We start from the raw sequence: 17,672 nt of genomic DNA, 5'->3' as shown, positions 1-17,672 counted from the left end.
AAATGAGAAAGATGCTTTCTGTGGAAATCAGGGGTAAAATCTAAACCATCTATGTCAGCAGATTTATTTTTCTTTTGTACACTTGGAAGTGGGACACCCATCTCCAGCTTTGCTGGCCTTAAATTCTAAATAGTTTTACATCTTCACAGAGACACAGAATCAGTCAGAGTGGAAGGCATCCCAGGAGACCCACCTCCTGCACAAGGGTCAACACTGAATTAAGACCAAGTTTCTCTAGTTCTTCCAGTCAAGACTGGGAGATCTCCAAAGACAGAGATCCACAGTCTTTCTGGAAAACCTGTTCTTGTCTTCACTGACTTTTTTCCTCCTTAAGTCAGAACCTTCTCTCCCAGTTTATGACCATTACGTCTGTCCTCCTGCTAGACACTTCATAAAGCACCTGGCCTCACTCCCCCCCGTAACCTGCCCGGTGGGTCCCTTGAAGACATCTCCTCGCCAGGCTGCGCCCACCAGCTCCCTCAGCCTCGCCTCAGCGGGCAGGGCCGCAGATTGCTGTGGGGATGGGCAGCTTCCGCAGGAGTCCTCGCTAGAATGATGACACCCCAGTGGTGCTGTTACGATTGAATTTGTATTTTAACATGGAACCTGCGCAGATCAGGTCATTTTAACACGTTAACATTTAACACAGCATTTAATATTAAAGCTCATTCAGATCGTGGAGGAAGCAGCCGCTGGCAGAGGCACCTGGACTGGCCCTGGGAGCCGAGGAGCAGTTTGAAGGAGAAGCACATGTGTGTACAGCTCACCCACGGCTAATGGCCACCCACCCCAGAAGGTGGCTGCCATGGCTGGGAGTTAGGGGGCACGGGCCCCAGGCAGCTGCTGCAGCTCACAGACAGCCTAGTGGCCCTCCACCAAACTCCCACCAGTTTATCAACACCTTTCGCTTTTATTAATAGCTTTTCTTCTGCAAGCACTAAGAAATAATTTCTGGAGTGCTGAAAGTTGCGGTGAAGACCTGCTGCCTGAAGGCACCTAATGCCCAGATGACTGCGGGCCAAGAGCTCACTGTCTTCCAAAGGTCACCTCCAGCTGCCTCTCTCACAAGATGCTGCTGTTTTCACTGGCCCTCTCAGTGGGGCACTACACAGCGCAGAAGGGAATGGAAGAGGAATATGCCTAACCAGAAGCACAGGATTTCAGGACAATGTGAGCTCGAAGTACACTGAGCTGGTGAGAAGTGCCTACAGCAAGGCTGTGCGTTCCCAGTGCCTTGTTTCAGTGCCCCAACCAGTCACCTAAAAGTGCTGAAGCATCATAGTGCTTCAGGACACTATTTTTGAAAGCATGACCAGTGGCAAGGTTTCTTTAATACAGGTTTATGAAGACATACACCACTTCTCTGCTTTAAAAGAGCTCTCATAACCATTCTTCACAAAATTGGAGTGCCTCTATGCTCCACAGTAAGAAGATTAAATTTAGTGTTCAAGTGTGCAAGACAACTTCTTCGCTGTGCCTGTAAAAAATATTACCTGGTTCTGACTGAATTCAAGCCTCACTCAGCAAAGTTTCAGCACTTTTAGGCCAGCAGCTATGTTTTTCCTGGGCTCCCTATATGCTGCATGTCCCTGGCTTGCAGACACAGTGTCTGAGCGGGGCTCGTCCTCCTATGCCCACTTGCCTCTGGGCAACTGGAATTGCTGCAAGATCATCCCTCTCATACTGTTGTGCCACTTGTGTGGCATGGATGCCAGGAGAAGTGGGCTTCCTGGGATGGACAGACGACAAAATCTTGTATGAAAGGAGTGGCAGCAGAGGAAGTAATTTAGGACAGAGCTGAGGAAGGCTATGACTTCTTCAGATAGAGATAAGAGATCTTTGGGCTTGGAGGATGGAAATAGGATCAAACAGTAGAAGAAAAGAACAGACAATACAAGAACAGTGGCAGATGTGTAGTAAAAGGATAGGAAACAAGATGGGAACACAGGACCGGCTCTTATGGTCTTGTACCCTTTGCCATCATTGTTTAGTCTGAAAAAGTGCATTTTCTCTACATATTCCCACTTACCAAATGCCAGAGCTCCCAAGATCCTAATAGAGGCTGGGAACGAGTGGTCAAGGATGTGAAGATTCCAATGGGTAAAATCTGGAACTGGGACAAGGTCCTGCATTGGTGCAAGTGCATACTGTGGAGGCTGAGGAGACACAGCCTCTCGTGAAGGCTCTTTTCCTCTGGAGTAGAAACCAGGTCTCCAGAGCTGTTAAATGTATGAGCTATTGGCACCTATCTGTGAGACTTATTGCTGCCCCGTGCCTCCTCCAGCACCTCCTCACATATTAGATTACAGTCTTCTACTGCTGTTTCTTACACACTCAAACAACAGAGCCTGTAGTGTAGGTCCAAAGATTCAGCCCTGCTGATAAGGTAATGCAGTAACATACACAGATTTTTTTTAACTGCCAATGCTTTTAAGAAAGAATCTTGAAAAAAATAGGTGAAAAGTTGAAGAATGCATGGTGGGATCTCTATTTTGATGCAAAGAGGATGTTGAATACATTTAGGGAAAGTTGCATCACCTTTCTTTTGTTACTGAGAAAGGAGTAAGCATGGATGAAGACAGGCATTGAGTGCTCTAAGCAACTTCAACACACATCCACTAGGAGAATTCCAGCAGAAATGTCAGCTCCTGCCAGTAAGTCTCATATGTCTGGAAGAAAAATTATGTATGTAACTATATGAGAGCACGTAGCATTCATCCCACCTAACTTTATTCAACTATCCTGAAATAAACTGTTCAGATTCCCCTTCATGGGCACTGGCAAAGAGTTTTCTGTGATCCTAATCGTAATTCTTCTCTTTATAAAAAAAGGTTTTTGAAAGTTCCAATTAATCAGTCACTAAATTGTCCCATTGATTATAAAGGAAAAGACGATGAATAACTAAAATGCAGTTGATCTAGATTAGGTGAGAAATATTTTACCACTCACCACTCGGGAACCACTGTATAGTTTCCATTCCTTCATTTAACTATTTGATTTCCTATCAAGATCAAAACATGAAGCTTGAAAACATATTTTAAATGACTGCAGAATTTATTTAGAATCACACATTCACCAGCCACTTGTAAGGTAAACTGTGAGCAGAAAAGATTGAATGAATCTTGTTGGACGTACTGAGGAAAACAATAAGTTGAAAAACAGAAACAGCATGGAAAAGCAGCTCATGCACTGGCATCAAAACGTTCAGAGGAAAATTCTGGTACTTAAAAGTAACAGAAAATGTGTGATGCTCTCCTTTCATCAAATTACCTAGTACTTGTACGGTAGAAAGGGACTGTGAAAATTGAGATGCTGATGGGAAAGAAAAATCCAGTCACATGTATTATAATAATAATAATAATAATAATAATACACTGATCACACTATGAAGTAAATGCAGTAAGTGGAAAAATAATTGTTAGAAGCCTTTACCAGAACCTTTTACTCCTCTGCAATTTCTTGGATAAAACCCTGGCCTCTCAGTAGATGCAAAGGAAGAGAAGAACAAGACAGATTAAAATAGTGGGGTGTCCAGGGGAAGACAACTTTTAGACTTCTGCAATTCTGCTACTGGGAGTGAAAACCAGCTACCAAATGGGGTTTGTGTCATGGAGGATGTGAATCCAATGGCAGAAAAAATTGTTCTTGGAAAGGAAATTATGTTGATCCTACAAATTAAGAAACTGTCAGTGAGCTTGAGCTGATATTCATATCTGCAGCTGAAAGCCACAAATGTCAGTATGAGGCCAGGGAACCTTAACAGAAGACAAATTCAAGGTCATCCAAGTAGCCAAGCAGAAATTGTGAAGCTAAAATCCTTCATCCATTGGCAAGCTCACCCACAGAGTTTATGTAACTGATAAACACTTAAAACCTATGAAATATACCTTAATGGACTAGCTTGTGAGTTAATGAACCAGTGCATCCTTCTAGATAGAATCAGAACAGCTTGTCTGAGATTTCTAAGCCATGATGATTTTCTTTGACTCCTGTGCCAGAAGCCTGTACTTTTGGGCCAAGTATTCTTGCTGTTTCTCTGAACTTTTAAAAGTCCCTGGTCTTTTGCACAGTGACAATTTGTAATTTCCAAGAATAAACCTTTTTTTCCTTTTTGATTTCTGATTCTTTCTTACAATAAAAAAAAAATAAAGCTCTGTTTTGCCTCACTACATGATGGTCTTGCTCTGCTCAGTGTTTTTTCTCTAATAAAAATGCATAATTGTTTAATAATGTAGCTTTGTACAATTAGGGAGTGTGATATTATACTGCAGTTTGTCTTTCAGACTGCATTATGATGTTTTTACATGTTTTTATGTAAGCAAGCCTTACCCCATATGTATTTTAATTCAGCAAAACATTTCTGCTCAGGGTGACTTGACTGAAGAATCACCTTTTAGTGCATACAGATAGAGCATGCTCAAATGGCACTCAGAAGTGGAGCTCATCCTATGGGCCTTGGGCCATAAAAGGTAAGCCCTTAGTTGCCTAGCCTGTGCTCTGCTCCTGGTGGTCTTTTCCACAGGACAAGTCTTAAGAATCCTAAATGCTGGGTAGATCACCATGGCAATATTGGCAACCTAGCATGGCTCTCAAGGTTGTTTGGTGTCCTTTCCATCTTCTTCCAAGGTGCCCTGGATTTAAATGGGAACATGCAGCCAAGCCCACCATGCTCCAAGGGGATGAGCAACAGAAACGAGCCTGGGCTGTTATTTCCCAGTCATAGACGCAGCTTCCTGGAGTCCTTCAGAGCCCCTTCTGTACACATAGATATATAACTGCTATGGAGAGAAAGGACTTTAAGAAAATGTGTCATAACAAAAAAAGGAAGGCAAATGTTTTCCCATAACCATAACATAGAGATGTTACCCCTATTGTAACTTCAGTGTTCATGCAGGAACACCTGACGGCCAGCTTGCTTCTGTGCCAGATGTAGAAAGTCTCTCAGGCTTTCTTCGCAATTTGAAGAGTGCTTGCACCAGCCAAGAGACTCTGCCAGATGCAGAAAGTTTTAAGGCAAACTAATGGTGTTGGATACTCTCCTGCACTAATCTCAATTTAAATTAGTAACTAGAGGCAACACACCAGGAGCTTTTCTAGTCTACTTCCTCAAGAAGTAAATCAAATCTCAAATAAAATATTCAACATTTGGAGGCTAAACACAGAATGCTGCAAGTCTGAGCAGAGCTCTTAGTATACAATGAGGAAGCACTTTTCCTAAGATGCTGGAAATATAGGCAGCTCAGTGTGACACCACGTCCAGTTTTATTTGTTTTAGAATATATGATCCTCTGGAGGCATGCAAAATGATCCAGGGTGCTGCAGGGTATTTCACCGCTACCTCTCTTCACCCCTGTACTTCTCTTTTTTGATCTATTGCTATCCACTGCCTAGGGCTGACTTCATATGCTTTACAAGCCACTCTCTGATCCATCCCCTCCTATCCTGTTGGCCACAGCCAGCCCATCCCACTGCACCCAAACTGCCGATGATGTGACAGGTCCTAAGTCAACACTTTGTAAGTCAGTAGCTTTGATCAGAAGGAGGTAGGAACCCCAGCACTGGCAGCAGTGCCATCCCTGGCCAACAAAGATTTTTTTAGAATTATATTCTTGGCACCTTGTGGCATCTTTAACAAAATTGGCAGTGACAGATGAAAACCTGCCAGGTAGATTTGCCCAGAAGAAGGAAATGAGATGTGGTAGGGTGTGGTGGTAAAAAGAGAAGAATATTTCTGAGCATATTCACATTTTCTCACACATATTTCTCACCCCTTAACATCTGGGAAGGGAGGGACATTACAAACAAACAAGACAGTGGTAACAGACCAGAAAGATCCATCAGCTTTGTAAAAACCACCTCTTTTCCAAGTCTGACTTGACAGATCACTGCAATACTTAAGAAGCACAAGCCCTGTCTAAATCAACATTCTGGTAAGCTCATAGCAAGAACAAAACGAATTGTATACAAATGAAGGTTCAAAAGATCTGGGTTTCCTATCAAGATCTTCTGCTTACCAGCTGCACAGCTTCAGATACTTATCTGTAATGCTCTGTGCAAGTAAAGCCACAAGAACACATACCACCAAGATTAAAGCTCTATTATACTTTAAAAACACATGCTCAGCTCCAGTAAAGACTAAAACCTAAGAGTAAAATCTAAAGACTCCCACTGCAGTTACTTGCTGAAACTCAGTGATGGTCAGACAAAATACATGAGTCATAACACAACATATGCCTATAAACATGAATTTCAAGCTCCTGCTCTCTGTTAAATGCAGAGAACAATTGCTTTCTCTCCTGGATACTGTGAAGTACAAATAAAATGTTTTAACATTTGTCAAGTTCTTTGTGGTCGTCATGCAGCAAGAAGGGCTGCTTTGGGTACTATGTTATTCTATCGGTCAAAATAGTTGGCTGTCACTGACAGGGCATTTAAATTTCTCTGGGGTAAGTGAAAGTAATCACATGCATTAAAATGAAAAACCAAACCACAGACTTATTTCAAATAGGGAAACAAATATAAATTTGTGAAAAAGATCAAAACTGTCTTTGTAAAAACAAAAACAAAAACCAAACCAAACCCTCTTCACACTGTAAGGTTCCCCTGCGCTCCCTGGTTTACAGCTAGTAGATTTACAGAAATACTTGGCAAAACAGCTATGCTTCTAGTGTTATTAGACTGGGCAAGACAAAGGGAGTAGGGGCTGAACCACAAAACAGCCCATTTTCATGTATTCCCCGTACCAAGATGACATTCAAAGAAGTTTTCATCAAGAAGGCCATCCAAGTTCTTATAATCGCATTTATCAGCACAAGGAAACTGGAACTGAATCCAGAGACTGTCTGAGCTACAGAATTTGGTTCTGTAAATCCCGTGAAGTCTGTAGAGCCTGGCATACCAAACACAGCCTTTGGGTTTATACTCCTCTACCCCGCCTTGCGTCTACCACTAAGGACCTCTCTTCCCGGCAGAAAAGCTAGCCATGCCCAGGGAACCGGGCACAATGGGGTTCTCCCTGGCATTGATTCAACAGAACTTTGTTCTGCAAAGTAAAGTAAAACTAAATGTTTCATGGATTTGCTTCTGGAAAATACTGCCTTCATGTACCACTCACTTTTTAGGCCAAAGGCAACAGCATGAATTGTAGGCATGGTCAGAGCACAGTTGTGTCTGTTCTCCAGAGTACACCTGGGTTCTCTAGTAGCTGGGACCAAGTCCAAAGGACACAGCTATTTACACACCACCACCTGCAGCTTCTGGTAGGCACAGCCACACTGGAGAACTGTCTAGGACTGCCTGACTTCTTGCCCCAGATTTGGACCCAATTAGCACAGTGCCTGCAAGGATCACCACATTAGTCATCCTCTTTTTCTGTCGTGACTACTATGGCAATGATACACAAAAGCAGAGTTTGATTACTCTGTTTCAGAATAACCTCATCAGGGAACAATGAACATTACTTCACGGCCTCCAACCAAGGAGACGGAAGCCTGCATTTCATAGTGGGCAACCGCAATGTCAGCTGGGAGCACTGCATCCCTATGCCTGACTTGCCCCTAATGTACCTCACACAAATAGGGACATTCAGAGTCAAAACTCAGAGACAAAGCCCTTCAGCACTGGGTGACTGCATTCACACATAAGGCAACTTATTCTTTGTATTTATATATATATTTTAATTTTATATTTATATTTTTTAATTATTTATTTCGCTTCCCTGGGGAAAAACTCATTGGAATTGTTCATCTGTGTCCGGGAGTTGACTGCAGAGGCTGGGAGAATGCCTACACGGGGTGACTAACCTCTCGCCTGGCTGGCAAGGCCATGGCGTGCCAGCTCCAATTGCTGCCTTGCATAGCGCACATGGTCACTGGCCTCTGTCAAGAGGAGCCGAGCAAGGAAAAAGACAACTCTGTTAGAGAGAGAGGGAAAAGAGCCAACAAAAGAGGATGAAATGGAGTAATTAGCTTCTTCCTATGCGATCTCCAGCACACTGCCAAACCTGCTGCACGACAGGCAGACAAAAGCGTTTTTCAGCTGTAACACGTTACACAGCCCCAGCCAACAACACAGCTATCTCCTAATGCCTTTTAGGGACTTGCACACATGTGCTGCTCTATGTGCAGGCCAAGGGAAAACCAGCCTTAGCACTTATCAGATGTACAGATACAAAATGTTTTTTTCCAGTACTGCTGGCACTCAGCATACGGTTAGCCTGATTTATTTCTGTTGTAATAGAAGCCACTGTTTCTTCACGCTGAGTCTTGCCATGGTAAAAATAAGGGGCAGTCTGTGTCCCGGAGAGCTTAATTCAGTGATAAAGATGACATTTTGTCTTTACCTTTTTCCACCATTTCTGGATGCAGGCACTTGAATAAAAGGAAGCAAAAGTACTGTATATTATACCCTGCATGTTTAATTTCCTAGGAACTAAGCAGCAAGTGTTACTTATGCAGCCTTAAAATGAAAGCGTGTTACAGAAACAGAGTGTCCATTTTTGTGTTTGTACTGCTTAGGAAAAACATTTAAAAGAATTCACGCAGCAGCAAGACATTTTTCCCACAGGACTGCTGGAACATTAGGTTTCTATTCTGTCCATATGGATGTCTGTATTTCTCACTGACACTCATGGGAGCTATGGTTTTCAAATATGTACAGAGGCAGCAAGGGCAAATTAGCATAAAATTAACATGCCATGCTTCGGATTGTAATCCACATGAGGAAAACGACAAACCCACGCTCCGTCTCCAAACCCTGATTAGATGCCCAAGCCTGATTTCATTTAACAACAAGCAGGAAGAGCATGGGAGAAGCAAAGCTGTGAGCAGAGCCAAGGAATGGGACTCACGTCTAGGTCATCAGGGCTGGTCCTGCCCCGTTAGACACAATTGCGTCAGGGAGAGGGAAAGCCAACAGGTAGCTATGATGGCATCAGCTGCCCACGCACACAGCTCAAACAGACCTGTGCCATTCCTGAGCCAGGCAATGGGACGAGGCAGCTGTCTCCCAAGGCAACGTACATTTTAGAGTTTCTTCCCCTGGGCACCCACTACAACCAGCCCACTGCCTCAACTCTGGCCACTCCTGCCAATGTATTATTGCAACAGCTTCTGCCTGTACTACATGTGAATACTACTTGATAATTAATAAGGACATTGTTTGAAGCAGCGTTTTACTAAGGTATCAGGCCGAATGATAATGCACTGCCTCATGTACTCCTGCAGTTTATATTGCTAAAGCATTACTTTCTGCTGCCTGTCCTGAAAAGTTACTGTGCAATACAAAACAACAGCTGCATCGTGCCCTTACAGAGGTGAACTGGTCCCAGTATCTACAACATTCGAAAGCCTGAAACCAACTGGGCTATAAGACATTACAGAAATAGAGGTTATTAATCACAACAGGATGATATGTAAAATTCAGTGACTCATTGTCAGGCTGTACCTCACAATACCTGTCAAGTTATAAAATTTAAACGCAATTACATACTAGCTGAATATATTAATGTTTGCATAATAAATCTGAATGGAGCATTCTATCGCAGTCACACTTGGATGATTGCTTTTTGGTTACTTTATAACACAAGCTTTGTATAGAGGGAGGGAGTAAAATGAAGCTTTTATTACAAAACTGTAAAACAAGATTAAATGTGAATGTTTGCCTGCTTAGAAAGGTGATTAACATACTTCATGTTAACTCACAGGTGGCACTTTTTATCACTGACACATAACTGCTGATGGTATTATTGTTGTTATTTGGGGGTATGTTTTCATACCAAAACATAGAACAAAGTATGGTTCCACAGTTCCATTTTGCTGGAGATACACATGCAATGGTAAGGCAGCCAGCCACGAGTGTTCCCCATGACTTGCCCACAGAGTTTGTTAAAGGAGATACTGCAGGTGAAACATTGCTGTTGACAGAAGGCCAACACAGAGCCTGAGCAGCATGTCAACTTCTCACCAGCTCTGCAGAACATGAGTAGGTCTTAGGTGACTCAGTTGTGGTGGTGGCTCTCAGGAGGAGCAAATTCCCATCTTATTTCTATTCCCAAATTTTGCAAGCTTTGAGATACAATTCCAGATACAGCTGACTCAGCTGCCAAAATGTCACACAAATAGTGAATGAGAAAAGAAAAATTAGGGGTTTTTCACTCTTGCAAAACAGGGGTGAAGAATCCGCTCTTTGCTGAGGTTCAAACAGATCTTTCAAAACCTTTTGGGAAGCCACATATTAGCACACCCCAAAATACACATTACTCGGGGAAAAAAGAGTAACATTAAAGCAACTCACTCTCACCTCCCCCAGAGAAAAGCTGTCACAGTAAACAGAGTAAAGAAGGAATCATAAGTAAAACATTACACCTGAAAACACAGAAGTCTTGTACAAACAAGAAAACTGAAAAAAAGCATATACAATGATAATAAGGCTGGGGGGAAAGGGAGGCTTAAAGAACTATTGAATAAAGGCATAAAACCTGATATAAACATTTCCAAACATACTAGAAACGAGGAATGTGAGAAGCAATCTATAGAACCAGTAGAAGATCAAGAAATACAGAAAACACTGAAACTGGTACACTAGAAGCAAAGGTCCACCCGGGGTCCTGTCTCTGGTGCTGATCAGTATGTGGTAACCTGAAAGACAGGTTAAGAGAAAGACCATTATATGTCTTCTCATCTTCTGGCAATCTGCTAGTTGGAGACTCTCTAAACCAGAGCTTGCATCTGTATCTCCCCAGTTTTATACACCTTTGTCATATATCCTACTCATCCTTTTTTTCAAACTGAAAGCACCAAGGATGAGGAAAGTTAGGAAAAGTGTGAGGATTAAGTAACTGGGATTCTTCAAGTAAGAAAAAAAATTGGCTGCTGGTAGAGAGAGCTATACAGTCTCAGGTAGGATGGATGTGAATAAGGGATGATTAGGTACTCTTTCTTAGAATGCAAGACATAGGGAGCATTAAAAGCAAATAGCACAGACACATTTTAGAAGCAAGGAAAGGCAGTATTTTTTCAAGCCACGTATGCATTGGGGAGCTCACTGCCACAGGACGTGCAGATATGCAAAGTATAAATGTGTCCCCAAAAGACAAACTCACAAAAGAAAAACCTGTCAATGACTACTGCTTATTAAAGACTCCATTTCTTCAGGAAGTCTCAAAAGCCATAGATAGCTGAAAGCAAGGAACTTGTGTCCAGGTAGGTATGTTCTTATATACCCTGTGTTTACATTGTTTCTCTAAGCAACTACTACTGATGCTGGGCTGGAGGGATCCTTGGCTTTTCCAAGCACTCCCAGATTTACATGGGACCAAGACTGTCCCACTGAAACACAGATAAATGAAATATCCCAGAGCTTTGGCATTATGAAATGAGCTTGTGGATTATAGCTAGGTCTCAGCCTCTGTTGTCCGTACTCCAACTTCCATGCACATTAAATATTAAAATACCAAAACAATCACCTGAATCTGTAAAATGTAGGCTCATCACAATTCAAAGACTGTGTTATCTGACAAAAGTCATTTATTCATTCATCAGCCCGTCGTGATTTACGCAAGCCCAGTAAAAGCTATCGTGCCATTGTTTCAAACAAGCCCTATTTCAGTATGCAGTTCTTGCTTTTATACAGATGCTAATTATTGCAGCCGCAGGGCAAATCAGCACAACATCACCAAAGAAGTAAATTTTGCTGGATACATAAAAGAAAAAGCCCCACACCCTGTACTGCTTGGTTCTCCAGAATCACAGTTGCACAATGTTAATACTGTACTCATGATCTTAATAGAAAATAATCCCTTGAAAATTAATTGCCACTAGACATTAATAAGCACTTTGTTAATTAAGCCAGTAAGCCAATTAGGCCCAAGGTGAACTCGAGGGCAATCAACTCTATAAACAGTGTGAGCTAAGTCTTAGAAATGTACTTTAATTTTTAAAAAGCCTGGTTTTGGAGACTGGAGAGCTTGTGGGATTGCTCATTACAGAACAAAGCAACTGCCCAAATTCAGCCCAGGTCAGAGGCAGCCAAGAGCCATTATCACCCAGCAGCTTATCTGTGTCTTGGGAGCAGCTGGTCTAGACCTCATTTGAGACCTTACCAACATGTAATTAATAGCTTCTTCTCTAAGTAAACTAAATCAGAAAGCCAGCAAAAAGTAATTCAAAACTGCCTCCCAGGAAAGAGCCTTCTTAAACTATAAGCCAGAGAAAGCAATTTCTAGCTGACTGCCTTTGACTCCAGGTAAGCATCAGGCAGCTAGCTACATGCTCCTTGGGCTAGGCTTTTACAGACTGACGGGCATTTGCAAAACTTGCAGGAGCAAACAGAAATGGCTCAAGCTTTTCTGAGGAGATGCGAATAGTCAGCAGTTCTTCCATCTCCAGAAGTCCATATTTCTTCCTTATTCATTAGTCATGAGCAGAGATGGCACAAGCAGAAGCGCAGATACCTCAGAAACCACCATTTCTGCTTTTCCTTTACAGCTGAGAGGAAGAGAACTGTTCCTGCTGAGAAACCTGTGTTTCTTAACACTCTGCAAAAAGGAAAGTTGATGTGGAGCACCTTGCTGAAACTGCTTCTCTGTGAGCATGGCTGACTGTCTTACTCCCCTCAAACTCCTCCTGTTGTGGTTTTAGTCTATGTCTCTTCACAGGTCTCAGCAAGCTCAAATACTTAGAGCCAAAAGCATCAAACTTTCCTTTCTTCTTAGCTGAAATGAAGTTTGTCCATACAGTTAATTTGGCACAGCATTGGAGACAATGCATTCATTTCTCTAATTGATTGCATTTGAAAAAAGATACCGTTAATACTTGCACATTTGTTGACACTGATAAATCTGCCCTAGGTTTTGAGTATGTATTACATCATCTTACAAGCTGGGAACTCAGCTCTACCACCACGTACTTTCTCACTTCTTTTTTCAGCACTATGGTTCTGGATTTGAATTACCACATTCCCAACAGCAATGGGGCAGTCCATTGGCTGGGCTCAGGTCCATTGTACATTCAAAGCAAATGAAGAGAACGGGGAAAGACAGTTTCGCACCTGGACATTTCCAAAGGATCGGGTGTAGAACTCGGGAAGAACACGGAACCCATCGAACAGTTGGTATGTGCTGGGGGAGTAGTGCCATGCCTTACATTTTTTCTGGGGCTAACCATGCCTGTGTTACTTCAATTTCCCATCAGAAGCACAGACCGCAAAGTAACATATATGAGAAAGTAATACATATGTAGTTAAAAGGCCTTGAAATTCACAGGATGTAAATGAGCAGTCAATTATTCTGTGAATAATGATGAGCTGCTAAGTTGGAACATGTTCAGGTATGTGCGTAAGTCTCTGTAATCATTTTTATTAATTTTTAAGAATGCTGGATCACCTCATCTGAAGCCAAAAACATTAATAGTTGCATTAATTAGCGATCATAATACAGTATATCTTTTGAGCTTTACTGCAGTCATTTGAATCTTTCCTTACAATGACTTTCTAAAAAAGATCACCTTGATGAAGAACTTTTAGGTTTGTTTGCAGCATGGTGAAAAATATTTTTCTAGAATAGTGGTCTGGTTTCTGCCTTTGTTTTTCTTGTCTTTCTTTTCTGAGCGGGGTTGGTTTTTTTTTTTTTTGTCTCTTCCTGCCTTAGTAGAATGTAGGAATAATGATGTAGGCTTGACTATGCATATAAATTGAATAATTTGCAATAATGCTCTAAAATGCCACGGGGATGGAATTCAAAGAGCTGTTTGCAAAAACAATTGCTTTTTTTAAAAATTAATTTCTGAAAAATAAATGCAGAAAGTGGCAAATGGCTCAGGGGATTGAAAATGGCAGAGAGACTTTCATCTCCTGGTCACTGCTTCAGATCCCACTTAGGCAGAAGAGCAACTGGAAGCTATTACAGTGAGAAAAATATTTTGGGTCTCTGCAAGTTTTAACATAATAATCTGTGCTGAGGTTTTCAGCAAGGTTGGAGTTCACCAAGAAGAATAGCAAAGGCTCAATTTTACTACATACTTTGGAGAGGATTTTTTTAAAAAAGTCGTTCTACTGATGAAATATAAATCTGTCTTTGTTTTCAAATAGCAATCATTTAATCACAGACATTGTGAAGCAGAACAGCATTCGTATCCTTAGCTATAACTATAACTGGTTCCCCTTTCTCAGGCCTATATATATATATATTTTGCTGGTGTTGTCAGTGCTGCTGATTTATTTTCATGAAAGTAATCACATGTGTCAATTTGGTTCTGTAACAGCAGAAGTTAAAAGACATTTAAGCCACTTAAATCAGACTGGAAGAAAAAAGGAAATTATGTTTTCAGGGTGGAGTCATGGTTCAATGATATTAAGAACCTCAGGCAGTTTAAGATAAACGCACAATCACTTTACACTCTATCTATTTGTAAAAAGACAACAACCCCTTTTCTGAGATAAAATTGCAATATTTGGATACATATTTCTGTCTGCTGATTTCTGGTCAGGACCAGAACTAGCGTTAGAAACTTTAAAATGGTCTACCTGGCTTTATCAATGATTGATCTTAATCAGGCATCAGATCCATCCCTTTCACAGAGAGAATCAGATGCTTCAGACAGAGGTGCTTCACCAAAAGCAGGAATGCCTGAGAACAGGAGGACACCCAGGCCACTTTCCTGGGCAGGAATGACAGGCCATCCATTGCCTATGGTTTTTCACATGCTATGCCTGAGTTTCCCAGCTAAACCTTGTGATGATTTCCAAAGCTTCCTGTAAGTAGATTGAAAACATCTATAGAAGCATGCAGTTCAATACTTGCTGAAGTGCGTAGTAAACAGCTTAAGAATGTGGTTAGTTATTTCTGGTAATAGCTATAATATCTTAAGAGATTTCCAACCAGAAAAGGAGGAATGGAATGTGGCCTAAACAACAAACACTGAAGGTTTAAAGGATGTGATACCTGAGTGTTCGAAAGCTGCCAGTAGCAGCTTTCTAGTAATGCAGACATGGTGAGCGGCTACTGTAATGTCAACACAGGAAATGGTTATAGCGTTGGTTTTATTTTAAGCTTGAAAAAAACCTGTTCCCAGATATTCACATAACTGCGGATATCTGTCTGCCTATTTCCTACAGACATGACCCTGCAGAGATGCATCTTCAGGATTTCAACAGGCCAGTGGCAGGACTGGGCACAAAAGGGAGCAGGAATGTGAACACATGAAAACACAGCAAACAGGCTGACCTTCTAGAAAGAGCTGAGACAATTGGGTTGACTTTGAATTAAATGAGATCTAGATCTGAGCAGAGCCAGCATATTCCCAGGCTTTGCTCTGCAGTTGCTGCTCTGAGGAGGACAGATGTCGGTGTGCACCACTGTCCATCCAGCGCTTCACACAAGTAAAGAGGAAAGAAGAGGTGATGGGAAAACATCATTGTCATCTCTTTACAGAGAAGATATTAGCCTCCGCTACTTCTGAGGAGCAAACAGTGATGCACATCATCTTCACAAGCTCCAGAGGCAGAGCTCCTGGCTGCTGAGGACAATGCTGTCATTGGAGCTGATCTTTCTGCTGTGGGAACAGCAACAAGACGCGGACTATATCTGCAGGCTGTGACTACCCTCTGACCTTCCCCAGACAGAGCAACACTCTGCTACAAAGGTGGCATAGCAAACAGAGAGAGACCCAACCGCTCAGAGGCAGGTAGAATTGTTAACTTTCCTGAACGCCCTTCACGATTAGGCAGTGAAACACTGCATGTTTAATCATGGTGAAGGATAACAGAGATCAGAGAATCAGGGAGGCAGCTCAGCTAATTTCAGGCATGCTCTGTTAAATGCTGTATGATATAAAAATGGTTTATAGCCCATGCAGCATACTTCCCCTGGACAAGGACCATCACACACTGAAATTAAAAGTAATTAGTGTCCCTTAAAGGATTTAAAGAGAATTGTTTTTATAAAGCATTTCCTTCAATCTTTATATTTAGAAAAAAAAAATGCAGGGGAGGCATTTTTATGCAGTGGCTTTTGTTTACATTTAACACCTTAAAAGATTAGAGTTGACTTTCAGACCAGTTATTACGGCTACCAAAAAGTTAGACTCCCTAAACTCTACCACTGAGACTGACTGATAGGCCCATGATGTGCAAGTGCAAAACACATAATCCGCTGGCCCCAGAATAATTTCAAAATGCGCACAGTGTCCGGGGCTCACACTGGAGACTGCCACCTCTGCACCCACACAGAGAGATGTGTAACCCTCACCTGAGCAGCCCAGCGCTGCTCAGACCTGGGGGGTGGCACAGTTGTTCCAGTGTGGGTTACAGCCTGCCTGTCCAGACTAGCAAGTGGGAACCACGCTGCCTATTCTTGTAGTTACTGATGGCTGGAAAACTAGCACAAGCAAAGCCTTCACTACAAAATGCAAGTGCCACTGCCCATGGGAGATGTGAGCCTTGGAGGAGGAAGTGGGTACCCGGAGGCATGTACTTGTGCAGTGGATGGTGATCCTTCCCACGAGCCAGAGCTGCCCCATATAACCCTCATTCCATGGTATCCATACCAGAGGCTGACACAGATGACACTTCCCATACTTGCCCTACAAAGCTGGTGGAAGCACATTTCTCAAGATTACCCCAAATCGCAGAAAGGAAAAGGCTGATATCAACAATACTGACAGCAATCTAAAACATGTTAAATTTTGTTGGAGTTCCAGAACACCTCATTGTGTCCACACATGCAGAGTAGCATGGGTTTTTTTTAACACTGGAGTCCTCAGGAATTTCATGTTGACTATTAATGAACTCTTTCCTCCCCACTATCAAAGATGTTGATTCAGCCATCTAAACCCAGTATTTCATCCTCTGCTTTATTTGGTGTGATTAATCTCAAGAACTGATTTCCATACTAACATTTAAACCAGCAGCTTGATGCTGAGAACACAATAGCCTACATTTTGCAACTCGAAGAATGGTTGCTGTGCTTTATTTAAGAGATATTGGTTTAGCAACTTATAAAAATATCCATCAAAAGCCAGAGGTTAAACGACATTAAGAAATGAAGTATAGCAATAAAAACAAAAGCACTGATAGATTCCCACTCATCATTAAACCTCACATCAACCCTATAAAACCATGTCTTCCAACTAAGATGAATTTTGAAAAAATACTGAAACTTCTTTGCCCTCTTTTTAATGCTTTATTAGTTTATATTCTATCACAAACGGCAAGATTTATGACCAAATCTTCCAGTGCTGAATAACAGTATGATGTCTTCTAATGCTCCACTCTCACAGAAACAAATTTCTAATTGCTACACTGTATGTACTGCCAAAGTGCTATGAGTTGAGCTGGGCCCCATCTTGCAAGGTTTTCCTACAATTAAAATAACATTTACTGATATTTAAACTTGTTCAACATCCAGAACCTTCTCCAAGGTTAAACCATAGGAGCTAGCCAGGGAATAATGGAAGTTAGCATTTCTATAAATGGCACTGTGTTTGCCAGTGTGGGAAATTGTACTTAACCACAAAATATCTCAAGGGCAACAGTAATGATATTTGCTTTACAGTAAATAAATGTGCTTCAACTTCATCTGATAGTTCAGTTTACAAGCTTGTTTGATCCTTGAGCCTGCTATTGAGAAAGGCAATACAGCTGCCAAATTTGACGAGGTTTTTGGAGAAACAGACATG

This window comes from Falco naumanni, chromosome 5 (genome assembly GCF_017639655.2).
Source record: "Falco naumanni isolate bFalNau1 chromosome 5, bFalNau1.pat, whole genome shotgun sequence".
Taxonomy (NCBI): Eukaryota; Metazoa; Chordata; class Aves; order Falconiformes; family Falconidae; genus Falco; species Falco naumanni.
The sequence above is the reverse complement of the archived record's forward strand: the minus strand, read 5'-3'. Positions refer to the sequence as shown.